This window comes from Urocitellus parryii, chromosome 7, assembly GCF_045843805.1.
Source record: "Urocitellus parryii isolate mUroPar1 chromosome 7, mUroPar1.hap1, whole genome shotgun sequence".
Lineage (NCBI taxonomy): Eukaryota > Metazoa > Chordata > Mammalia > Rodentia > Sciuridae > Urocitellus > Urocitellus parryii.
The window spans coordinates 115,953,224-115,980,970 of NC_135537.1; the positions used below are offsets into that span (position 1 = coordinate 115,953,224).

Below are 27,747 nucleotides of genomic sequence, written 5' to 3' on the forward strand. Positions count from 1 at the left end.
TAAGAACATTTATAGTTCTCTTAGATTTCTCTAAAGAAACAATTAGGGTGAAAAGTCAAAAATAGATGTATTTTGTGTATCCATCAGCACTCCAAGTACTTATGAGATAATTAAAATTGGTAAGGAGTCATTGGTTTTATACCCTAAGTGGGGAAATAAATCCAAGATTAATGTCAAAAAGAGTTGTATTCACTACATGTTAAATACAAAATTTCATGGTTAAAAAATGTACTCTTTGTAAAATGGAAGATACTCCAAATGCAACTCCCCCCCACCATAATTTTGTAAATGGGTATGTACAATATTTTTAAAGAGTGCCTTTTTTTTTTTTTAACTGACATTAACACACTGAAACTTTACGGGGTTATAGGATGGGGCTGTTCATCTGGAAGTAGAACTACTTGTAACAATGGCCTGCAAGATAGCTTGTATCCCCCTTTCACCAATCAATTTTCTGGCTCAGACCATAGGTTAAGTTGTTTAGAACAGCCTAGGAATACTGTGGGAAGCACTGAGAAAGCTTCAGAAATATTTCAGGCAATGCTGAATCTTAGGGCAACTTGCAAAAACTTGGAGACAAGTGTCGAAATGTTTTTGGACAGAAAAAATGAAAACAGTGTCTTGGAATGATGACCTAAGTTAAAATATGGTTTGAAATTGTGAATGAAAATATGGAGACTCATAACACACCAAATTTCTTTATGGCTTCCTGTGCCCTTCATATGAACTTCCTGATACAAAGTTTGAAGAAGAGGTTCCAAAAATCTTTAAAAACCTTGGGTATGAACATTATATTTCTTAGTCTGGGGAAATTATTGGAACCTAAAAACCAAATTCAATAAATTTAATATTTGAGTTAGAAAAGTTACATGTTTTAAGATGATTATTGTGAACAGTACATATAGAATGAATAGAAGAGGGATTATACTGTGGATATATTAATCTGTTTTGTGTTTGTACTGTATAACAAATACTGAAACAAAGTAACTTATAAAGAACAGGCATTTATTTAGCTCATGCTCTAGGGGGTTAGAAAACCCAAAAGCATGGTATCAGCATCTGCTCTGCACCTTGTGAGGGCTGGATCATGACATGGAAGAGGGTATCACATGGCAAAACAATACAAATGTGTCAGAGAGATCTGACTTTTATATTAAAGCCACTCCTTCAATAATATTCCTCTAGATGGATTAATCCATTCATGTGGGCTCTGTAAGTCACCTCCCAAAAGTGCCACCTCTGAGTATCATTAACATCTGACTTTATGGATTAAGTTTCCAATCCATGAATTCTGGGAGATGAACATTCACACCATAGCAGTAAGTTAGTACAGAACTACATGTGATAGAGCATGAAGCCCTAAACTGCCGAAGTGATGGGGTAGAAAGTACAGGCTGGTTACCACAGGTTTTTTTAATAAATATTTTATTTAGTTGTAGTTGAACACAATACATTTAGTTTAATTTATTTTTATGTAGTGCTGAGAATCGAATCCAGCACCTTGCACATGCTAAGCGAGTGCTCTACTGCTGAGCCATAACCTCAGCCCTGGTTACCACAGATTTTATAGAAACAAAAACAACATCATTGAGGTCTAATGGAGTGAATATGAATTTGGAAATGGGTAAATAGAGTAAGCACAGTGTTGGTTTTGGGGATGAGTAGTTCTTACAGGTGGTTTATTGAATTTAGGGAAACAAAAGCTCTTTTGATAGGACTCCAACATACTGATTATAAATCAAATTCCACATGTTAAGGGTTTGTAGATACAAATTAATCTGCAGAGAAGAAACCAAAAATACATAAAATCATTTTGAGAATTAGATGACTAGCACAGAAACACAACAAAATATTTTCTAAACAAGTTAAAATAATAGAATATGGGGAATTTTAAAAACATAACTTCTTGCTTAATTTGCCCATTATTTTTACCATATTAATATGATATTTTTTTCTCCCCCTGCAGATATCCTTTTGCACTATCCAAAAGTTCCATGTACACAGTGGGAGCCCCTCATACCTGGCCTCACATTGTAGCAGCCTTGGTTTGGCTAATAGACTGCATCAAGGTATTTGGTTTCACCTTTTAAATGTACACATAGGAAAGTTTGGGTTTTTTTCTCTAAAAGGTAGTCCTAGTTCTCTCCCAGTCTTGCTTTTGCCACATATCTCAAGTCTGCTTCAAAGTTTTCATTTTTCAAAGTACATTTAAGTTCCTGAGACTATCAACATATGTCATGAGAGGTGAGGGAGATAAAGTTCATGTTGGCAAAGAAGCTGGGACTACAAGTTCTCCCCACTATACCCAGCTATTACTTTAATTTCCCTTTTTAGGGTTCCTCCATACAGACAATTGTCAATATTAAACAAATCAAAACCTCACACACTCTAGGCAAGCACTCTGCAACCAATCTATACTCCCAGCCGCATTGTTTTTAATAGTTGGCAACATAACAAGCAAAAAAAAAGGTAAATAATATTTTCACATTTGCATTTTGTGCTATTTTATTTGTTTTTGTTGTTGTCATTTGTTTTAACTGTGTTATGGATCAATTCCAGGTGATTGTTAGGTAAACAGTCTATCATTGAGCTATATCCAACCCAAGATTGCCATTGTCTAGTTAAAAAATAATTAATTTAGGGCTGAAAGATAGCTCAGTGGTAGACCACTTGCCTAGCATACATGAGACCCTTGCTTCCATCCCTAGCACTACAAAAAAAAAAATAACAACATATAAAGAAATTAGCCCCTGTCTATATTATGCCCTGGTTTTTCCTTTTGCTTTTATGTACCATGTTTTGACTATTCTGAATTATGAATTTTCATCTAGTCTAATGTAGTCTCTTCCTTTTGTAGCTTCTGAGTTTCCTGTCCTACTTAGCAATAGAATTTTTAAAACCAGTATGGCCCCCTGACATTTTCTTGGTCATCAAAAGCCCTTAAGTAAATGTAAGTAGGCAGTGGGTGGATGGATTTTGACCCAAGAACCATGCTAGTACATGGAGCATCAGCAGTTGTCAAAAAAAAAAAAAAAAAAAAAAAAAAAATATATATATATATATATATATATATATATATATATATAAATCCAATACCAGAGTCCATTAATAAAGCACAAATTACTGAACTTTATATATAACATTTATACATTTAACTTGTCTCACATACTCCATGGACATGGTAATCACCTCTGCATTCTTGCTATCAGATATCCCTATTAGCACTGGAATACTTTAACCTTATTCGCCTAAGCATCTTAAGATTTTGTTATGTGTTTGTGAGATAACATCTCCAGATGTACAGGAACTGCTATGACTGGTCAGAGAGAGACCTCTTTTTTGTACAGTACTAGGATGTCCATCTAGGGCCTCACACATTCCAGGCAATCATTAGAGCACTGAGCTTCATTCTCAGCCCTTTTTATAACTTATTTTGAAACAGTCTTGATAAATTGCCCAGGCTGGACTCCAATTTGTGATCCTCCCACCTAGCCTCCTGAGTTGCTGGGATTACAGACACTGCATCCAGCTAGAAAAAGAGATCTCTTGAGATGCCTCCAAGCCTATTATTTAGGTTGGAATCCCCTCTTTCCTATCTTGTTTTTCTCAGTGTGATAAAATTGAACACTGCAGCAACATATAATCCATGAGACACTATAGGTTTCTTGTTCTAATTGTCTTTCCCATTTAATCTTAGAAATTTTAGTCACACCTGGGAAGGTCTCCTTTATTCCCTGGTGTTTTTTTGTTGGTTTGTTTTGTTTTTGTTTGTTTGTTTGTTAGTTTTAATTCCTCCAGTTATTTTTCCTAGTATTTTATGGCTTCTTTGTGTTTTTCTTCATTTTTTTTTTGTTTTTTGGTGATTGTGTTTTTTTTTTCTTCTTTATTGAGACAAGGTCTCACTGTGTTGCCCAGTCTTATTTCAAAATCCAGAGCTAATTTGATCAGCCTCCCAGATAGCTAGACTCCAGGTGTATGCCAATGCACCCAGCTTTGTGTTGTTTGAAACATTTATACCTCTGAAATTTATTTTAGCTTAAGAAAGAGAAAGCATTTTTTTAAATAACTCACTCATATATCTTAGTAACATTTACTGAATAACCAACCTATTGTTTCCCAACAATTTGGAACTGTTCTTAATGTATTCTTAGATCCGTTTTTCTTTTCTCCTATCCCTGCAACATGGGCATTCCAATTGCTTTGTTTTCTAACATATTTTATATAGTAGAGGCAGGTTTTTTTTTGCTTTTCACAAGTTATCTAGCTATTCTCAGATCCTCACTTTTAAAGCCATTTTGCTTTTGCTCCCCATTGACATCACATTGAATTCATAGATATATTGGGGGGAGAGGATTTCTATCTTGACAATATTCAGGATCATCATGTGGAAAAGTAGTCAATCTCTTTTTTCCTATCTCTTTTGCTCCTTCAGTTTTATTATTTAGTTTTAATGTTTTAAGATAGAGATAATGTTTTTCATGTTGAAGTTCATCTGCTTTAATCAGGAATGGGTAAAGGTTGTTGTATGCTTTTGCAGGATCTATTGAGAGTATGCTTTTCCTCTTGACCTCATTTCCTAATAACCTCTGTTTGTTCATTGTTTATTATTCTTTTGCTACACTCCCAAATTGCTTGTTAATATTTCATAAAGTTTGGTTTCTCCTTTCATTCTCTCTATGCCTCCTTTCAGAGCTTGGCACATAATCAGTTTGAGTGGCAGTAGTTTAAAAAGTCCCCCATCTCCTCTACTGATGACCATGAATAGGAGGGTTGTATGTGCCCCTAGAGTTCCCTGGTAGCCTTTGTTTAATGATCAAGGGGGCAGAGCCTGACTTATCTCATATTCCTCTGCATGCTTTCTGCCTGAAGTTTCACAATCTTGAGAAGTGGTAGTATTTTGCAAAAATGTAATCTTTAGCTGAAAAAAAATGCCTCAAGTGTATTTGCTGTACTGGAGACTGAACTTGAACTTAGGAAAATTTCTATTAAACAATAAAATGTTATGTGTTAGCACTGGGTCACATCCCAGCTGTTTTATTTTTTATTTTGAGACAGGGTCTCACTAAGTTGCCTATGCTGGCCTTGGATTTCATAATTATTCTCCTTTATCCTCCCAAATTGCTGAGATTGCAGGTGTGTACCATCATGCCTAACTATATTCCTTTTTATCTCTGTACAATTTTAAGTTCCAACTATTTCAACCAAGTCTTCTCATTTTAAAACTCTCAATCCTTGCAGTTGAGGCTTCTATAGTTCCTGGAGAATCTGTCTATCTCTGTGTATGGCTCTCCTTGAACCTTGCAGAGTAGTAACAGTTTTCACAAGGACATTTGACATTAAACTTCTATTGTTTTCTTGGGCTCTGTCATACATGTCTCTCAGACTTCATTAAACCAGACTTTCACCTTAGGCCCTGTCAATGAAAGACAAGGCAAAGAATGAATTGATAGAGCTCCCTGCATCCACCCTAGACATACAGAAAGTCTTCAGTGCCTTGAGATTAGGGAAAGGGTAGAAGGACAGGCAACTCTGGGCTAAGAACAATGTCTTTCCAAAATCCTGTATATAAGTCCCAGGAAAAGAAAATTTCCCACCAAAAACCACTTTCATTTATTACTTTCAAATTTCAATAACTTTAGTATTTCTGAAATTTTATTTTGTAAAATTCAATTTAAAGTTCATATTTATACATGAGATTTACCAAAATTGAACTCAGAAGAAATAATTATTCATCTTTTCTATGGCAGTTCTGATTTGAATTCTTAGAGTTACATTAAATTGTGTAAATTATCAATAGATTAATAGCTGTGTAAGGGTCACATGTTTTTCTCTATGGAGAAGAACTAAATATGGAGCACTTTTTTCCAAAATTTTAAGGGATTTTTTTTTTTTACTAAAATTTTAAGGATCATGTTTTAAGATTCAATATAACATCCCAGGAAAACAAACTTTCAGTCATACAATTAAAAGCTTCTAAAAATGACACTAAAAAACAAATTTCAGGGGCCAGGGTGGTGAATTAATGGTAGGACACTGGGTTTTATACATGGCACCACATAAAAAATAAAACGAAAGGTATTGTGTCCACCTACAAAAAAAAACTATTAAAAAATGGAGCCAGGATCATTGGAACACACCTGTAATTTCAGCAGCTCAAGAGGCTCAGGCAGGAGGATCACAAGTTTGAGGCCTGCCTTAGGAACTCCATGAGGCCATAAGTAACTTCATGGGATCCTATCTTAAAAAAAAATAAAAAGGACTAGGAATATAGTTTCATGGTAAAGAGCCTCTGGATTCAATCCCTAGAACCACCCTACCCTAAAAATTGACAAACATGAAAGCCATGTTTTTCACATCTAGACAATCAACTTACTATGCTGTTTATTTGCTAACTAGATACAAACTGCCATGAAAGAAAGCTCACCTTTATTTGATGATGGACAGCCATGGGGAGAAGAAACTGAAGATGGAATTATGCATAATAAGGTAAGATGTTTTATGTTATATAAGATTTCTTTTCCTCCTCTTATAGAATGAAAATATTAATGATATTTTAATGTATTTGTTAATACAAAGGATAACAAATTGAATCTTAGAATATTACACATAGGTTCTTTATTTTGTTCTGACATTTTAGTTTAGGCATATTGTCACTTAGAGTTACCATGCATTTTTTATAGAACTATATACTTTTTCTTATACAACTATATACTTTACTGGAACCTAAGCTGTGTGACAAGCCTCCCCTCCTCCATTTCCTAAAATATGCCAATCTATATATCCAAATGGAATAAACACTAGATCCAAGGAATAACTTTTAAATGTTGAGATTATGCACTTGTGTTCCCAGCATACATAAAAGATCAATTACCACACGGGCCTCTGGAAGAAAAGCTTTCTATCTCTAATTTTAACCTTCAATCTTTGGAGCCTTTATCACCAAAAGAGAGTGAAAATAATTCCATTCTCATCTTTTATTACTGCCTGGTCAATAGTTCAGAGATATATCAACTGATGTGGTATTACTGCCCCCTTTTTGAGCAAGAATATGCATGTCCTTTAGTACATCAGCAGTGATCCCAGCTGGAACTGCTTCTTGAAAGCCTTTGATCTTACCCTAGAGAGAGTTCTCCCACATTGCAACATATGTGCTCAGCTACATTTAGTTGTACCTCAGTTTCACCCAAATATAATTACCACCTATTAACTGTTAAATTTCTTGACATTCCTCCAAAAGGTTTAAACCATTAAAAGTTATTCTTTCCATCAGAGCTATTATTTCAAATGATTAAATACGGAGGAAACACTTTGGAATCTATAAAGTGCTATTTTTAATTATAAAGAGTTTTCACTGTATTAAATTCACCAGATTCTGATCCTCAGCTTTGTGGGTCTGTAAACTCATTTTTTTTTTTAATCTGTAAGATTAAAATTGAACAAGCTTAGGGAAACTTATTCACTATTACTAAAAATCACAAGAGACTGACTTGAAGTCGAATGAAAATATATTATTTTATCATCAGTGGTAAGTCTGTCCAGTTATAGGAATACTTGTACTATCTATTTAAGGTACTCCGTCCATAGCAACCAAGTAATGAGAAAATTGCTTGTAAGCAAAGAATTAGCACAAAGGGAATTGCTTTGCTTTCTAATAAAAATACTCATTCTCAGGAACCAAAATACCCGATGATAACAAAATAGAGTGTTACTTTCTCTTGGATAAATATTAAAAATTTTGATGCTCTACTGTTTAGATCTCTACTTACCAGGCTGTTTTTGAGCTGGAAGTTGCAATGTAATTATAGCAAGTTTCCTTGTTTTTTGAGCTTGAAATTCTGAAGATATTTTAAAATAGGAAATACATATTTATACTTCTTATTTATACCTGGCCAGTCATGACATGAAATGTAAAAAAACATTCCCTTATGTTCTGCTGTTGATGTACATTCCTGAAGAGTAACCAGGTCAATTTCAGCTTTACCATATGGGAAAGGAAGCAAGATAAATGACACACTTTTTTTAAGAGAGGAATGTTCCTAGTAATCTAATACTACATTTAGATGTAGCATGCTGAGAATGTACAGCATATAGGTTTCTGTCTCTTAATCGTACACATTTATATAACTACTTAGTGTTTCTGACATTTTTTATTCAAAATAAATTTTTACTTAGAAATGTGGAACAAACTAACAGAATTATGACTTTATTTTTAAAATCTGCTTTACCCAACCAGTTATTTTTGGACTACACCATAAAATGCTATGAGAGTTTCATGAATGGTGCTGACAGCTTTGAAGAGATGAATGAAGAGTTGCAGTCAAAGCTGAGTAAGTATTCTCATATCCAGTGTGTTTGCCTTCAGTCATTTACCTCTGCTCTTGGTATGGTAGTTTATTTTGCCATATCTAATATTCATAAGAGCTCTGTACTTTAAATGCATACAGATGCCTGCAGATTTTTTCTTTGGAGGAGAAAAGTAGTAGTGGAGTACAGAATACTGGTGTTGATGTCAGTCCTAAAGTTTCTTAGTGACTGTGCACTCAACAAAAATCTTCATCACTCTGACAAAGCTTTGCAGGATTAGATGGCAGTATAATACCAAACACAACCAGCAGCATTGAAAGTAATTAATAAATGTTATTTCTCTAAACAGAGAGAATGTCCTTGCTTTACTATTTGAAAACTTAATTAGTCAAAAGACCTAAAGTCTCATTTTAAATTCGTAGAAAGTTAACAGATCATTGTATTTCTAAATAAAAAATATTTTTGTATTCAGTATAATCTGGTGACAGCCCAATATATTTACTGGCTAACTCTAAAGTGATCCAGGGACATTATATTTTATTGTTCCTTAAGTTAGAATTACCTTGCATACAAAATGTCAGAGAAAGGTAAAATAGATTAAGATATATGAAGCTGTTCCTTCAAAAACAATCGAGTCAATCAAAACAGGATAATATCACCTCGCCACGCATGGCATGAAATTAAAAAAAAAAAAACATTCCCTGATGTTATGCTGCAGATGTACATTCCTTAAGAGTAACCAGGTCAATTTTAGCTTTACCACATGAGAAAGAAAGCAAGATAAATAACGCTTTTTTTTTTAAGAGAGGAAAGTTCCTAGTAATCTAATACAGAATGCATCTAGTGAGATATTTTATATTTCTGTATGTAATTAAGCATATAAATTAATTCATTCATTTACCCATTCAAATTTTTGTTGTATATCTAGTATGTGTTAGGCATCATTTAGACACTGGGGATACAGTAATAAATATGAGATTAAAAGAATTCTTGCCCCTATAAACTTACATTCTAATAGAAAGAGAAGTAATACATAAACAACTATAAATCAAGTGGTGATTAATGCTATGGAGAAAAATTCAAGTTAGTGTATGGGGAATAGAAAGTATAGTGCAGGGCTGGGATTGTGGTAGAGCACTTGTGTAGCATATGTGAGGTACTGGGTTCGATCCTCAGCGCCCACATAAAAGTAAATAAAATAAAGATATTGTGTTCATCTACAACTTGTCCAGTGGACCTACCCAGAGGCTGAAGCAGGAGGATTATAAGTGTAAGGCCAGCCTGGGAAAAACTTTGTGATTTGACCAGAGAGATAGAAGGCAAAAAATATTGTGGCCTGAGTCTTATGAAGTTTTTTGGGTTTTGTCTCCAGAGGATTTATATAATGTAGATGCTTCCAAGCTGGAATCATTAGCATCGAAAAACAAAGCATTGAATGAACAGATTGCAATATTGGAACAAGAGAGAGAAAAAGAGCCGATTAGTAAATGTGTTTATGTACTTCCTTGAGAGCTCTTATAGATTCTTGGTCTCCTTAGAGAATACTGGCTGTTTTTATAAAAAGTTTTTTGAATGAGCTAACAAAGTAAGCTTCTTAAAAGTTAAATATTACATAGAATAAATTCCCATTGAAAACATGTTTGATATCTATGTAGTTTTTTTTCCCCCCTTGGGATCTATCAATCTTTGACTAACAGTGTTCAGAATATGATGAAAGGTTTCTACCTTTTTACATAAGACCAGAAATAGCTTTTGAACAAAGTCCCCATGGTATATATCTCCAAGGAACAATATTAACAAAAAGCCCTGAGTTTTATAATTACTATAAAAAGGAATAGTGATATATCTGATTACATATTATCCTAAGTGTTTTCTAAAGACTAAATTAAAATACTGATATTTTAATTTGATTTTGTGTATTACTAATGAAGCACCCAGGCTGTTGTATAAAATAAACAATTTTAAATGATTGTGTTTTTTTTTCTCTTTGGCCCTTGTGGGGATTTTTTGTTTTGTTTTTTTTTCTATTCTAAACTGACTTATTGAAAAGTCCATGTCTTTATATAGGTAATAATAATATAGTGCTTTTTCATTTGATTCCTCCTAAAATGAAAGGGAATGCTGATTAAACTTTCTCTAAGATGAATTTAATAACATTGTTTTCTTTTAAAATAAAGTATGGAATGATTATTGATGAGAATAGAGAAATAAGATACTAACAGAACTTTAACTGTATTATTTCTAAGAATGTTATTATCAAAGTGAGACCTAAATTAGCCAAAAGAAGAAGAAATATGTATATACACAACTTGGATAGGTAGACATCAGTCCTGTTAAATAATGGCATCAGTTTTCTTTTAGGAATTGAAGAATTTAAAAGTTTTTTTTTTCCAATTCAGAACTAGAATGTGAAACAATAAGACAGGAGAATGCACGTCTACTGAATGTTGTTGATAACCAGAAGTACTCAGTTGCAGACATAGAATAAATCATGAAAAAAATGATTTGCAGCAAACCATTAATAAATTAACCAAGGATCTGGAAGCTGAACAACAGCAGTTATGGAATGAAGAGTTAAAGTATGCCAGAGGCAAAGAGGGGGTAAGTCGTACCATTTTTGGTAAAGGTCTGTTCCAATTAAGAAGAACTTGGAGGTAGACTAAATTGGCTAAAGAGGTAAAATTGTCTAACATTGACATTTAGCAAGACTAAAATACTCATTACTTTTATGTCAATTCAGTAACACTTTCTCACAGTCATATTTAAGGTATACTGTATTTTATAACAGTGAACAAAGAAATAAACAAAAAAAAATCTCTCTTAAGACCATGAAATAATTTGTATAAATCCCATCTGTAGAGGGATACAATTCTGTAACAGCCACCATGTGCCACTTACTCTGCTGAGCATAGGGGAAACAAAGATAAAAATGTAAAGACTCTTCCATCAAGAAACATCTGACCTAGCCCAGCATAGTTGCAAATGCTCATAACCCCAGCCTCTCAGAAGGCTGAGGCAGAGATAACAAAAGTTTGAGTCCAGCCTCAGCAACTTAGCAAGACAGTGTTCCAAAACAGAAAATAAAGATGCCTGGCCATGTAGGTCAGTGGTAGGGTTCCCCTGGGCTCAATCCCCAGTACAGTACTACCCAAAAGGAAGAAAGGATTCTCCTTATATTTTCTATTGTGAGATCAAATTCTAATAGATATTTGCTCAAGGTGCTAAGGAAGCATATAGTATAACTAACCCAGATTTAGTGTGCATGATGTGGGGAAATGGATGAGAAGGTTTTTAGAAAAGGCTTCCTTTAAGAGATAACATTTCAAATTGAATTAGGAAATATAAGAAAGAATTAACATGGCAACTCTTTTTTCCATGAATTAGCAAAAAAAGGAATATATGGGAAAGCTCAGACTAAGCAGCCTAATGTACAAGCTTTTCTTGTAGTTTAAAAGACCAAACTTTTCTTGTAGTTTATAAGACCTGAAAACTCTCAGAGTTTTATAATTTTAAAAATTATAAAGAAGTATAATTACCTCTTCAGAAAAGTGTTATTTTTGGTAATGTGAAAAATGTGTTGGAAGGGAGCAAAACAGTTAAATAAGGATCTGTATCAGTAATCTAGAAAGAAATTACAAGCTAAATTTAGGTAATGCTAATAGGGATTCTAAAAAGTGAGTGGATTCTAGCTACTTAGGAGGTACAGTAAATGAGATAGTTGAAGGAGAAGGGGAACAGCCATGTCTCTACTTCACAGTTGGGTGAGTAATAGTACCACTCACTTGGGAATAGAAGAGAAATAAGAAATAAGTCAGGAATGGGGATAGATTTAATGTTTATATGGGGCATCCAGGACATAATAAATTATTGTATATATGGGTTTAGACTTCAGCATAAAAGAACCAAATTACTTAGCCTAAGCTTAATTTTATGGATAATACTTTAATATTTTAGCCAACATTGTTGATAAAGTAGACTTTCTGGCCATATGAATTTTTGGGTAATGAAAAGTTACTCTTATTTTTGTAGGCAGTCTTCATTATTCCTGCCATACTTAATTTTCATGCATTCTTTACTCTTGCTTATAGCCTATTAGTTCCAGTTATCTTTTTTTTTTAATAAAAAAGGGTTTAAAGGGCTTTTTTTATTTAATGGAGAAAAATAGAGAGTAGAGAGTTTCAGACTTACATTTTTGCTTTAAAGTTTTTCATTCTTTGATTTTCATTTATAATGTTTGCTTATTGGTAGATTTAGTTTGAAAATCTAAACCTTAATGAGAAAAATTTAGCATTTGATTTTTATTCCAAAATAATGATTTTTTTTTATCTTATAACCTCTAGTACTTTCCTTATTACAGTTTTTTTAAAAAAAATTAGTTATAGTTGAATGCAATATCTTTATTTTGTTTGTTTATTTTTATGTGGTGCTAAATATTGAATCCAATGCCTCATATGTGTGAGGCAAGTGCTACACCAGTGGGCTACAACCCCAGCCAGTATTTATTACACATTTATCACATGAGAAAAAGTTGTTAAAGCACAGCAGCTTAGTTTTCCCTAAGGGGGAAATACTAGTTTTTATTCCTGGTCAGATTTATAAACTGCATTATAGACATAATCAAAGAGAATTTGGGTTTTTTGTTTTTGTTTTTGTTTTGTTTTATTGTTTGCAGTGGTGAGGTTCAAACCCAGTGCCTCTCAAGGGCTTTATAACTGAGCTACATCCTCAGTCTGCAGATAGTTTCTTGAACATTCAGATTTTAACTGATTTATGGAAAGTGTGAATTTTACACACCGACATATATGAATCTCAATATGAAATGGACAGTTCAATATTAACAAAGCTTTACCTCGTTCCTTTACCCTGTTTTACATAATTTTGCTCTTTCCTTAGCCATCTGTTTTCTTTCTTCTTCCTGACATTGCTAGGTAAACTCTCCACTTGTGCATCAAGGAGAAAAAGAGGAATTTGTAGGAAATAGGTGTTGGAGTTGTAGCTCAGTGATAGAATGCTTACCATACTTGAGGCTGTGGGTTCAATCCCAACAAAGAGAAGGAAAGGGAGATGGCCTCTGGTGGTCAAAGTCTTCAAACCTAGCCTAGAATTTCATAAACCTCGGGTTTAGCCCTGGATTTGCCACTACCCACCTATGTGACCCTGTCATGTCATCTAACCTCCCATAGTCTCCATTTGCTTCTTCAGGAAATTAAACATGGTTAGACTTAATCAGTGTATCTGAAACTAATTACTTCACTACACCTTATTTCACCAGCACTGTATAATAAAGTGAAATCTAAGTTTAATAAACTACAATTAGTATTTGGATGACTAGGCTGAATGGAGAAAAAAATGAGGAAGTGGGAAAGCAGTAGACTGGGGATGAGCCATAGCAAGGCCATGGACAGTGCAAACAAAACTTAGAGAATTGGGTTCTTCAGAATTAGTTAAGAGAGATATTAAGGATGGTGGCAGTACACAAAAGATCAGTATGAACATTTCATTCATTTATCATCCTACCCCAGGACTAATTTTTGTTTCACATCTCAACTCTGGTATTAGCCTTCTGGAGTTCTTTGTTGAGATGGACATTGTACTAAATCTATATTCATCAGGAAAGAGTGTAATAAATTTTTGCTGTTGGAATTGATGAGGGAAAGAGAAACTAGAGACACATGTGTCACACATATGCTTTCCGTACAGTTTGAAGAAAAGAACAGAAGAAACTACTCCCAGCATCATTTAGCATAAAGACAAATAGAACTACATACTTTAATGATTCCAAGAGAGCTAGTATATTATAGTAAAGTAATAGAAATTATTTCCTAATTTATTATTAGAAAAATCTTAATATACAAGTAGTATTGCTTTGAGATCTAATGCTTTTTTGAAATTAAAAATTATTTGCCATTGCATTTTTTACTCAAAATTTATGAATATATAATAGTTATCAAAAACTATGTACATATTAAATGGAGAAAGCACTATAAAAATAAGTTTCCTAGAATCCGCCATTTATTTATTCAATCAAATAGTAAGCATCTACTATATGCCAAGCATTGTTGTAGATACAGTAGAGACAGCTGTTTTCATGGTGATTACATTCCAGCAGTTAAAGTGAGCGATTTATTTTGTCAGTTAGTGATGATTGCTATAGAAAAAAAGAAAAGTGAGGTTTGAGAAAAAACATTGGGGCTACATTAGAAGGGAAAATTTTCTGATAACATAATTTAAACAAAGCCCCATTGGAAAGAGGGAGAAGAGGAAATGTGACATACGTTACTAAAATATTTTTATCGATACAGTTAAGATAGAATTTTGAAACTTAAATAATTAAATTTCACTTATTTTAAATAAATGAAATGTGTTAATTTGTACATTGACAAAACTAAGGTTTTTATTTATGTTTCATAATTTTTCTGTCTAGCATTTGGAAAAGTAAGTATTAGTTAAAACCTGAACATGGACACTTATTCTAAATTGTTTATGAGGTAAATGGAAGAATAGTAATATACTACTTACCAATCAATTATAGTCTTAAAATTATTATATAGATTTACTATGAATAAAACCTTTCATCTTTTATGTATTTTTAAGTTGCCACCCTTATTACTAAAAATTACTAAATCACTAAACTACTAAAATAGTCATAACATTTTGCATAAAATTGCAGAAATACCAGTTGAAAACCATATGAAATAGGGCTACGCTATTTTTAACATTTCTTTTTGTGTTCTCTCCTTAGATTGAAACACAATTAGCAGAATATCACAAACTGGCTAGAAAATTAAAACTTATTCCTAAAAGTGCTGAGAATTAGAAAGGTTATGACTTTGAAATTAAGTTTAACCCTGAAGCAGGCGCCAACTGCCTCATCAAATACAGGGCTCAAGTTTATGTAAGTAAATTATGAGATTGTTATCTGTAAGAATTTGAACTTAAATATGTCCATATCCCAGGACTAAAGAGAAAGAACTTCTTGGTCTTCTTTCTTCTTGGTGGTAGAAATCTTGTCTTTGTTACAGCTAACTCTTCAAAGTATAAAACCTTTTCTTCTTCTCTAGCTACTTTATTCAACTATCCATAAGTAATTAATGTATATACAAGACAAACACCAAGACTATACAGACAAGCATGACAACCTTTGCTCCTAGTTCCCTCATGGGAGAAAGATATAAATGAATGAATGACAACTATGTGCTCTATTAGAAGTCTTCACAAGATATAACATGATTGGTTTTTCCCAGGTAGCAATAAAACTCCACAGAGATGGTGACCATGGAATGAAATCTTGAAAACTGAAATATTCATGGGATGGTGTGTGAAAGGCACAAGGACACACATGAAAGCATAAGATGTAACAATGCATTAAGGAATACCAGCAGTCAACAATGAGAAATCTATGCCTAATTTTGCAATATGACCAAGGAAATAATTTGGGGAAGATAATTTTTTAGTTTGCTCTATCACAATGTCTTACTTATTCATAAATTTTAATATTTTATTGGCCCCTTAAAATGCCCTCTTTCATGATACTTACATTTATGTTTTTTGGGGTTTTTTTTTGTTTTGTTTGTTTGTTTTTTGTGGGTGTGGGGGTTATTGGGGATTGAACTCAGGAGCACTCAACCACCAAGCCATATCCCCAACCCTATGTTATATTTTATTTAGAGACAGGGTCTCAGTGAGTTGCTTAGTGCCTCACTTTTGCTGAGGCTGGCTTTGAACTCATAATCCTTCTGTCCCAGCCTCCTGAGCTGCTGGGATTATATGAGTGTGCCATTGCTCCCTGCTGATACTTAGTTTTTTGAATAGAAGGTTGTCAAATTCAAAAGCTATGCACTTTTTCCCTTGAGAATTATTCAACAAATATTAATTGAATATATATTATGTTGAATACCAGCTACTATGCTAGAGGTAAAATACGTAGATAAAACCTTTACTTTCCTCGAGATTAGTTTATTAGTGGACTGAAATGGGTTAAGTTAGACTTAGCCAGATATAGTAGTACATGCCTATAATTTATTCTACTCAAGAGACTGAGGCTGGAAGATGGCAATTTCGAGATCAGCCTCAGCAATTTAGTGAGCCCCTTCCTCAAAATAAAAAAAAATTGACATGCCTGGGAATATAGCTCAGTGGTAGAGCACCACTATTTAAAAATTTACCCCAAATTTTTAAAGACCACCATAATGGCCTATGAGTTTTTCTTTTGGAATGATGGAATGTTTAGAACTAGGGATATGTTTACATAGCATTGGGAATCTCTAAATACCACTCAATTTCACACTTAAATTTAACCTATTTCAGTTTAACCATCTTAAAATGTGAATTTCACCTCAATAAAAGAAAAGAATAATGAGAAGCAACAAAATTGAAATTAAAAACTGTAGGACCTATCTGGAGAATATAGCATAAAAATACAACCTACATATAAATTGTTTTCAAAAATATACTGTAGTAAATCCAACCTCAGCAATTTACAGAGGCCCGAAGCAACTTAGCAAGACACTGTCTCAAAAAATACAAAGTGCTAAGGATGTAGCTAAATGGTATAGCATCCCTGGTTTCAGTCTCCAGTACCAAAGAAAATAAGAAGAAGAAGAAGAAAAATTACTTCGGTAAACCTAGTGTACCTACAAAATATATAGAAGTGAATTTCCAGAATAGATGAACAATTCAGAAAAATTACTTCGGTAAACCTAGTATACCTACAAAATATATAGAAGTGAATTTCCAGAATAGATGAACAATTCTTGAACTTTGCAAGTATTAAAAACCAAGAGAGGGTTATATTCTATAGTCATAGAAATTACATTAAGAATTAGTTTTATTTTCTTAGTAATGTTGTATTAAATTAAAAATATTACAGCTTTCCAGGCACATACCTTTATAATCTAGCTAGTCAGAGGCCAAGGCATGAGGATGGCAAGTTCTAAACCATCCTGGACAACTTACCAAGCCACTGTCTCCAAAATTATTTTTTAAAGGGTTGGGGATGTAATTCAGTGGCAGAATGTTTGCCCAGCATGCACAAGGCCCTGAGTTCAATCCCCATGATAGAAATCAATCCCTGTATCACAATTTACATATTCCACATAAAATAAATTTTGTAATTACCTTTCACTAACATTCTCATGTTTTGTATGGGTACCCCTCAAGGAACTCCTGAATGAAAATGAAGAAGAAACTAATAAAGCTCTGATTAAAAAAAAAATGGGTTTGGAGGATACTTTAGACCAAGTAAGTAATGAAACTTAGCTTAAAGCAAAAATAAGGTTTTTTTTTTTTAAGTCTAAAATTAAATGTGATTTGTGGTTTCTAGTTGCCAAGGAATTAATTTTTATTTAAAAAATTCTGTAAAATGAAAGTTGGTACAAATTTGACTGAAATATTTGAAGTAACTTATCAAGTAACTTAAATATCCTAGGCTTCTTATATCACTATGATATAGTGATATGAAACTAGATTTCATTCCCTTTTGGGGGGTGTAAGAGAACTACAGAATTCCTTCTTTACTTGAAATGATATTCTTTTTTAAATCTAAAATGGATTTGAGGTGTCTATGTTTAAAGTATGTATGTGTCATTTATGGTGAGGCTAGCCAACTGTGATGGATTTAGAGGTTTCTTTTTGCCAAGTATTTCTTTCTAGATCATGGAATTTCAGGAGAACTTAAATGCTAATAGAAGTCCATTTAGTTTTCAGAAAGTTCCTGCTTCTGAGATCCTTGAAACAATTATGAAACAATTCGAAGCCAACCACCTATGTCCCTGAAAAAGGCCTAATATTATATTTAATAACCTTTAAAGTAAACATTGCTGTAGTAGTTGATTGAGAAAAGTTAAGAAGTTACTTCCCAAACACACTAGAGTGTGTTTTTATGACACCAAACAATTAAAGGAAGCCCCTAGTTGTTAATTCAACTCTTCAAGAACTATTGTGTGGGCTGGGAATATAGCTCAGTTGATAAGAGGGCTTGCCTTGCATTCACAATGCCATGGGTTCAAACCCCAGCACCACAAAAAAGAAAAGAACTATTGTGTTCTGACTAGGATTCCTGGATAAGAAAGAAGTCTTATCTTTTCTCTAAGTAGAAATATGTTTATTTTTTCTCACTTAGAAACAAAACCTAATTGTAGTTCACAAATAATTATTCTAATAATCCACCGAAAGTCATTTTTTAAAATTAAAAAATTCTGTAACAACTCACTTTGGCTGAGTGCAAGCGGTGCACACCTGTAATCCCACCGACTCAGGAGACCAAGACAGAAGGAATTCAAAGCCAGACTCAGCAAAAAATTGAGACATCAAACAACTCAGTGAGATCCTGTCTCTAAATAAAATACAAAAAATAGGACTGTGGGGGCTGTGGTTGTGGTTCAAGGGTAGAGCGCTTGCCTAGCACAGGCAGAGTTCTGGGTTCAATCCTCAGCATCACATAAAAATAAATAAATAAAATCAAGGTATTGTGTCCAACTAAAACTAAAAAAATAAATATTAAATTAAAAAAAATAGGACTGGGAATGTGGCAAAGTGGTTGAGTGCCCTGAATTCAATGCCTGTTACCCCCAAAATAAAAAAAAGAATTACTTTGTATTAGAAAGTTAAAAAACAAATTTGAAACTCCTCAAAAAAAGCAAGTTTGAAACATTATTGAGTAATTTGGGATTTATGAAATATTAGACTATGGGAAGAAAGTTTAGACTGTATACAAGGTGTGCTGATTATTTGAGACAAGGTCTTTTTTTGACCTGCTTCAGGTTGATTTTCTTTTTTTGTTGAAATGGACATTAAATCTGAAGAACCTCCAAAAGATGACTTCCAAGCTATAGGGGCCTCATGACTAAAACAACTTTCAGAATGACTTGAAACTTGATAGACTTTGAGCAGGAAATCTTGGGGAAAGAAAGTTTTATAAAATGCTGACTATAGGCTAGGCCTCATGTTAGTATTCTAAAGATAAACCTACCCTTCAAGGGCTCCCACCTGGAGAAAAAGGCTGACATTTCTGCAGTTATGCTAATCACATTTGCATTTTTGCAAAACCCTTTAAGTTAAGGGAAAATGTGGCTTAGAAAGGATGCAACCGAAAATGTTAAGAGATTAAACCAAACTATTCATAGTAGAAACAGAGGGAAGGGGACAGGTTTAGGAAGTGTTAAGAAGGTAAATAAATTCCAAGGATTTCATGACCAAGCTTGGAGAAAAAGAAGTTCTATAATGACTTCCAGATTTCTGGTATGCACAACTGAATAGACTATAGTGTATTACCTAGAGGAAGAAAAGTGAGAGAAAGTTGAAGCAGTAGATTCAGAGCATGAGAGAGACCAGGGCTGAAAATACTTTTGATAGTCTTTAGCACACATATGATAGATGAATCCATGGGTGTGGATGATATTTCTTGGAATGTATAAATAAAATAGCAGAACATTGAATCCTGAGAAACAATGACATTTAAGGGATCGAGAAAGAAAAAAAAATCCTGGAAAAAAAATACTTATAAAAAGTGGACAAAATAGCTAGAGAGTTATTTATTTTGAAGAAGAGAATATGTAGTAGAAGCCAAAATATGGGAAACTTTAAGAAGAAAGTAATCAGTAATCAGTAATACCTGATGCTAATGAGACTAAAGCAATTGGAAATAGTAAATATCATACAGAAATTAATAAATTGGAATAATGAAGCTAATCAATCTGAAAAATATTTACAGATAATTGCCAAAACTATTCAGTTAAAGAAGGAAAATGTGAAGTAAGAAGTAGACAGTTTATAGAGAGATGGTGGGAATTCATTTGAATTACAGAGTAATTCATGTGAACGAAAATCTTACTGGAAGGGCTAAGGATGTGGCTTAGTGGTAGAGCACTTGCCTAGCATGCACAAGGCCCTAGGTTGTATCCCCAGCATTGCAAAAATAAAATAAAAAGGATTCTATAAAAATCTTATCTTTAAAATTGTTTTTTTATCAAATTGAATTACAGCATGAATAATACAAATCTCAAAATTGACTCAAAATAAAATGTCAAAACACTTAAGTAACCAGAAACAAAAGTACAAAAATAATTAGCTCTCTGAAAAGATTTCAATAACAGGTGATTTTTACAAAAGTTCATTGTTTTCAATTATTGAAGGTCAGATGATTTCTATGACATGTAAATTGTTAAAAAGCACAAAGAGACGTAATTTATTCTTAAAGGCTAGTGTATACCACAACAAAAACATCACAAAAGAAAGTCAAACCAATCACTCTTACAAGCCATGGATGTGGGTGATATTACTTAGAATGTATAAATTAAATAACAGAAGATAGAATACTAAGCAACAGTGATATTTAAGGAATCAGAAAAGGAAAAAAAAAGATTCTTTACATGTTTTATATTCTTACAAATATAAATGTACAGGTAAACTTAAATATTTGCCACTGAATTTTAATTAGCAAATATTTTCTTGAGTGTCTCTGTGGCTGGTACTATAATTAGTGTTGGTAGTACTATTATAGTACAGTTCTTGCCTTTTCGATTGAAAAGACAGGTATGAAAACGATTTCTTCTATCATAACATTTTTGTAGTATAAATAAGCTGTGTATTCTTATATTACCATAAGATAAGCACAGGAGTCTTTCTGAAAGATGCAGCAACTGAATTGAGCTAGGACTTCACCAGTGAATACAAAGAAATTTACATGTGTGCCCTAACTAAAGGCCCAGCAATCAAAGTACCCAGCTTGTTAACAAATTGCAAGAGTGTTAAGTGTGATAAAAGAAAAGCCTGGGGAAACAATAATCTAATTGTTATTAACTTGTCCTTACTTACTGGTAGAATTTTTATTCTATAGGCAATGGGGCCATTGAAGATTTTTAAGTAAGAATGCTAATCACCTATGTATTTGGCATTTTCAAAAAATAGATGAGGTTCATGAACCAGAAACATAGACTTAGGAGACTAAACTATATCCTGTGTAACAAATGATAAGGACCCTCACCAAGGTTACTACAGTGAGGAGGGAGAAAAGAAATTGGAAGGCGGAGACAATAGAATTCAGTACTGAAGTGTGAACAGTTGGATGTGAAGGCTAGAAAAGTGAAATAAAGAATGTCTAGGTACATTGTATCTGGCAAATGGGCATGTGATGTTGTTCTTTACCTTGATATTTAATGAGAGAGAGGTACAGAACAGAGTTGTTGCAGTCTGGGATATGCCGAGTTTCAGGTCTCTGAGTCATCAAAGTGTAAAATCAGTATGTGTATGTATGTATATTTTAGCAGGCAGTTTCTTAAAGTCAAAAGGTCTCACAGATGTGATGTGAGAGAGCACTCTCCCACGTGAGCAAGTGAGACTACAGCCAGGATCAGAATCCTGGAAGAACATCTATATCCAAATTATGAATAGAAAAAGAAATGTAAAGGAATGTGAAGAGGGACTTTCCAAAACTTAGAGATAAAATCAGGAGATTCCATGGTCTTAAAAACCAAGGAAGGGCTTTTAAAAAGAAGCTAATAGTAACCACAATTAGTACTAAAATGACAAATAGAATTAAATATCTGAAAGGTAGCCATGGGCTTTAGAATTTAAGATTTTACCGAAGAGCCAGGGTGTGCTTAATGATAGAGGACATGCTTAGCCTTCCAGAACCTGGGTTTTATCCACAACCAACCCACCAGCCTGGATTGAAGGGGTTGAGGGGAAGAAAGAAGTTACCAGTGACATTTGCAGAAAAGGCTTCATGCAGCCAACAAGCCAGAAACCGTACTATTGTGAGTTGAGGTATGGATAGTAGAAAAGGAGATATAGTATTATGAATAGATTTGCCTTTGTGGATTACTCCACATTATAGTACTACCAATATTTGAATCAGAAGAAAAGATTTGGAACAGTAGTGAGAAAAGAGATATGTAGAAAAGCTTTCTGGTTTTTGTGGTTTTGTTTGGTTTTGCCAAATAAGGGAATTGTTTGGTTTTAATGATGTGAGAAGGATTTGAAGGGAATGAGGATAAAGTTTAAATATTAGGAATAAAAGAATGCACATTTAAAGAAGGAAAACCCTCATACAATTATGTTGATTAGAGGCAGGAAATAATGGAATTCCACATTGGTGGTTTCTGTTAGTGATTAAAAAAAGAGAAGCTCATATAATGGAAGTAATTATCGTATCTTGGATTATCAACAACTTGAGCTCTTGATAAAAAAAGTATGCCAAATATTTTCTTTATTATTTTCTCTTTTTGCCTCAATGAATATTTTTATAATCAGGGGGAAAATGTTTAATAGACATATCTTTGTTGGAGTTGATACAGAAAGTAGAAACTGGTAAACATTGTTTTGACCAGCCATGAGAAACTATTAGGATGTCCTTTCGTCTTATTGCAGGTAAATTTAACAAAACCACTTGTTAACTTGTTAGTCCCTTCAAAAATAACATGTACATTTAGAAAATATCTTTTTAGTTTGAACATCTGGTTTTGATTTCTGACCCTATGCTAACTGTGTGAACCCAAGAAAAGAGCATTCTTTCTAATCCACTCCTCTCATATGTAAAATAATAAAAGAACATTCTGTATATGGAATTGTCTTTAATAAGTATAATTATTTAATTACCTTATCTTTTGCCAAATAAACTAAGCTTTTCCAAAAAAAACATATTTTTTTAAAATTTCATTCTTGTATGTGAAGAGTCATCATCTCAAAAAAAGAAAAAAAAGCCTGTCAGCTCTTTATACATTTTTCTTTTTCTGTTTCCTGTGGGAAATATTTTCTTGATCTACCTGAAGAAAACTTTTAATCATAGCCATCAACGGGTAACAGCAGTTATCAAGAGGAAATGAACTTTAGACACAGTTCTTCAGTTTGAGTTTCAAATTATTTCCAAGGTCAAGCTTCAACAAGATTAAATATGATTACCTTATTAATCTTTCAAAAGAATGTATAACTATAACCAAGTAGCAAGTATTATGCAATAAAATTAATATAAAAATTCTCTTTTAACATCTCAGAAAGTGAACACACAAATAGGAAGCTACATATATATGAAGTATATAAAATATAAAAAATCTAGACAGCAAAAATAATTTATACTTATGAATATGTTGGTATAACAATATTAATAATATGTAATAATGTGATGTGTATAATATTTATATAATATGTGAGTATTTATAAAACACTCCCATAGCTACCACTAGAAATACATATTAGTACTTTGAGTTTTTTGTTTTTGTTTTTATTTGGTTTTGGTTTGGTTTTTTGGTTGTTGTTTTTATGTTTTGCTTTTTGTTTTTGTGTTTTGTTTTGAGTTGCTAGGTATCAAACCCAGGGCCTCACACATGCTAGGTAAGCACTCTACTATTGAGCTACATTTCCAGCCCTAGTAATCTTATTTTAAAGTTTCTTTGGAATCAGTTCCTTTTGGAGAATAATAAAATATTTGGACAAACAATAGATTGGAAGTCAAAAAGACTAGAAGAAATAACATTGGTATAGTTGATTGAGAATGTAAAAGTTAGCCAGTCGAAGTGGCTCATGCTTGTAATATCAGCTCCTCAGGAACCTGAGGTAGGAAGATCACAAGTTCAAGGCCAGCCTAGGCAACTTGTCTCAAAAAATGAAAAAAGGGCAGTGGTTGTTGCTCAGTAGTAGAATTCTTGCCTGTAGGGCCCTGGATTCAATCCCCAGTATTGCCTAAAAAAATGATAACAGAAAGAGAATATAAAATTATATGATATGTTAAATTTCTTTGATGTATAGTTATGATTCTCAACCAAAGTTTTATTCCCCAAGTTGAATACAATGATAACAGAAAGCAAGAGAAGTGTGAGAACACTGAAAGAGGAAGTTCAAAAGCTGGATGATATTTACCAACAAAAAGTTAAGGTAAGAACTTGGCCAATTTGTTCAAGTTAGCCAAAACTGTGTCATGATTGACTTACCATATAGTCTAGCATTAAAACTGAAATCTTTATGTTTGATTGTCTTCTCTTAAAATTTATTGTAAATCATTTATCTTGTCCTTTAAAGAACATTTTTCTGGATTCAGGTTATTTCAGCATAGAACACATCTGGTATTTTATACTTGCATATGTGATTAAGTATTCTTACAAGACAAAAACATATTTTAAACATATGTCTTCTACCTTTTTATAGAGATTCAGTGTTATATACTCCTAAACTTGAGCACCAGTAAAGTCTTATTGTATGCATAATTGCCCATCAAGAGTTATTGTATTGCTGGGTGGGATTAAAAAACAAAAATAGTCACTGAATGCCTGTAATCCCAGCTACTTCAGAAGCTAAGGTTGTAGAATGGCAAGTTTAAAGCCAGCCTTGGAAACTTAACCCAAACCTGTTTCAAGATAAAATGGATTGAGGATGAAAACTATTTTCATGAAGTCTACAAGGCAGAAAAAATATTAAGATTGATTCTTAATTACTTTATATGTCACCCCCTGACCAGCATTTTACTTAGAGAAGTATTCAAATGACTCTGTTCATTAACACTTAGACAATTTAAGTGAAATTTTGAGCTATACCATTACTAATGCCAGCAAAGTATCCAGAAATTGAAAACTTTTTTCTTATTCTGTATATTTGGAACCCATGCATTTTTTGTTTGTTTGTTTGTTTTTGTTGTTGTTGTTATTGTTATTGTTTTGTTTTTTTAAATAGTACCCAAATTTTAGAAAATTTACCACGAATTATGATCTATATGTGAGATATTTAATAATAATTTTTGTTTTATCATGTATGCTCCTTGACAGTGCTTAAGTTTATTCTTTGAAGCACTTAAATGAAAGATTTTAAGATACATACTTTATCTTCAAAAACCTAGAAATTGTATTTGGGCTTCTTTGTGCACAGTTAATGCCATTGTGAAATAATGACCTAAAAATTCAGGTTTGTAGAAAAAAAGTATCAAAAAGAAAATAAAATAGTCAGACTTGAAAATTCCAAATTAAAGCTATACAGACCTCTTGAAAAGGTCACATCTGTGTTATATTTATAATACAGAATTCCCAATGGCAATTGTGGTAAGCATCCTGAGAATATAAATGATGCAATCTGGATTGTTTTAAAATGCTTTATGTACTTTTAAAAATATACCTTGAATATATGGAATATGAATATCAAAAACATGTAACCATGACTTTATCCTAATAGGAAGCTGAGGAAGAGGATGAAAATGTGCCAAAAAGCTTGAGTCCTTGGAGAAACATAAGCACCTGCTGGAAAGTGCTGTTAATGAGGGCCTCAGTGAAGCTATGAATGAGTTAGATGCTGTTCAGCGGGACTAAGTTCATCTAACCAAGATTTATTTATTTATTAGTTGCTTATTATTTCTATAAATCTATATCTAATTTTTTCCTTTAATTCCTATTATAAAGTTATTTGTGGTGGAGAGAGTGGTGAATAGAACTTAAGCAGAACAACTTAAAATGTTAGATACATTCTTCTACTGTTATAGTTATTGCCCCAAGAAATGATTCATTTTAAATTTAATTGATTAGTGAATTTTTATCCTTGAAAACAAAATAACTTTTTTTAAAAAATATTTATATTTTTAGTTGTAGTTGGACACAATACTTTTATTCCATTCATTTATTTTTATGTGGTGCTGAGGATCGAACCCAGGTCCCCACACATGCTACGAGAGTGCTCTACCAGTGAGCCACAATTTCAGCCCCACAAAATAACATTTTAAATCAATTCAAATAAATTTGACTACTTGATAGTGAATTTTAATAAGCCCCACTAATCTTCTTTTTTAAATTTCCTAGAAATTATGAGTATTATATAGTAAAATGTGATTATATCATAAATTACAGAGTCATTGTTCTGTAATACAACTTACACTTTGCTAATAATTGCCATGCTGTGCAAAATAATGCAGTAAAAAATTATAGCACTTATAGGAAAATTGGTATTAGGCACAACACTCAAAAACTACATCAGTGACACACATGAGCAAATAATGATGACCTAATAAAAACTTTTAGCATAACTGTACACATGTTAAATAATTAATAAATTTTTGCTTTTTTTTCTCTATGAATTGACGTCTGCTTTGCTTTAATTTATTGGGTTGGTTTTTCCTTTCTAATTTTTGAGTTAGATTCTTATTTTTTTAAATGGTGCTAGGGCTTAGACTCAGGGCCTTACACATGCCAAGCATGCTGCTCTCTACCACTGGCTATATACAGTATAGTCTCACATCCTTTTTTTTTTTTTCTTTTCTTTTTTCTTTTTTTTTTTTTAGAATTTTCTCTGTGGGATGTCACTTGGGATGACTTGCTTACCCATTTAGTAGGCAAAAGAGATCTCCCAAGTGGAGCAAGTTGAAATCAATAAAAATGATTGTGAAACAACTTAGCAAGGCATCTAGGAAGTCAGGCAGCCCTTCAAGGAATTTGCAAAATGATAACATGGCCAAGCAGGTTATACACACCTGTAATCCAAGCAGTTCAGGAAACTGAGGAAGGAGGATCACAAGTTCAAAGTCAATCCTCAGCAATGGTGATGCACTAAGCAATTCCGTGAGACCTGTCTCTAAATAAAATATAAGATAGAGCTAGGAATGTGGCTCAGTGGTTGAGTGCCCCTGAGTTCAATCCCCAGTAGCAAAAAAAAAAAAAAAATTAATATGAGTAGAGCGAAAGGATCTTTCAACTACAGTCCTGTCAACTATTTGGCAACTACTTGGGATTTGGTCAATGAAATTGCCAAGCAAGTGGTATGTAGTTAAATTTGGGATGGTAAAATGGCTCTTGCCAGTGTGGTGGCGCAGCATTTCATGCCAGCGGTTTGGGAGGCTGAGGCAGGAGGATCACTTCAAAGCCAATCTCAGCAAAAAGCGAGGTGCTAAGCAACTCAGTGAGTCCCTGTCTCTAAATAAAATACAGAATAGGGCTGGGGATATGGCTGAGTGGTCAAGTGCCCCTGAGTTCAATCTCAGTACCCTCCCCCACCAAAAAGGCTCTTATCAAGCAACTGAGTTTGCAGAGGACAAGTGGTACCACTGTTCTGTGAGAGGGATATGGTAGTGGAGTTGTTTATTCTTTACAAACCTAACAACCTCTTACTAGAGAGAAAGATATCAGCTCTAAAGCAGGAGACTCCACCCACCAGATTTGGGCAGGGTTAAGGGACAAATGGGGAAGGCCCCTTACTGGAGTGCCTCTGAGGGGGAGGTGACAGCTCCTTGTTGGTGGAGGGTGGGATAATAAGTAGCTCTCCACTGACAGCTCTTCCAACTCCTGAGAAAGGAGGTAGATATCCATGCTAAGCCAGTCTGTTCACTAGTAGAAACTTTTGGGGTACTCTGTTTAAAAGAGGATATGAACCAGAGCAGTGTCCTAGCAGAAGGGTGTCACTGTGGGAAAAACTACTGCTTCCTTATCTTTCCTCTTCAAACATAGAATGAGTAACTATCTAATGCATTAAAGAATAAGTTAT

General features: G+C 33.4%; 1 pseudogene; it reads left to right on the forward strand.

The window, feature by feature from the left end:
• The first annotated feature begins 700 nt into the window (after positions 1-700).
• On the forward strand, positions 701-25,589 carry LOC144256119 (kinetochore protein NDC80 homolog; annotated as a pseudogene).
• Positions 25,590-27,747: the final 2,158 nt, after the last annotated feature.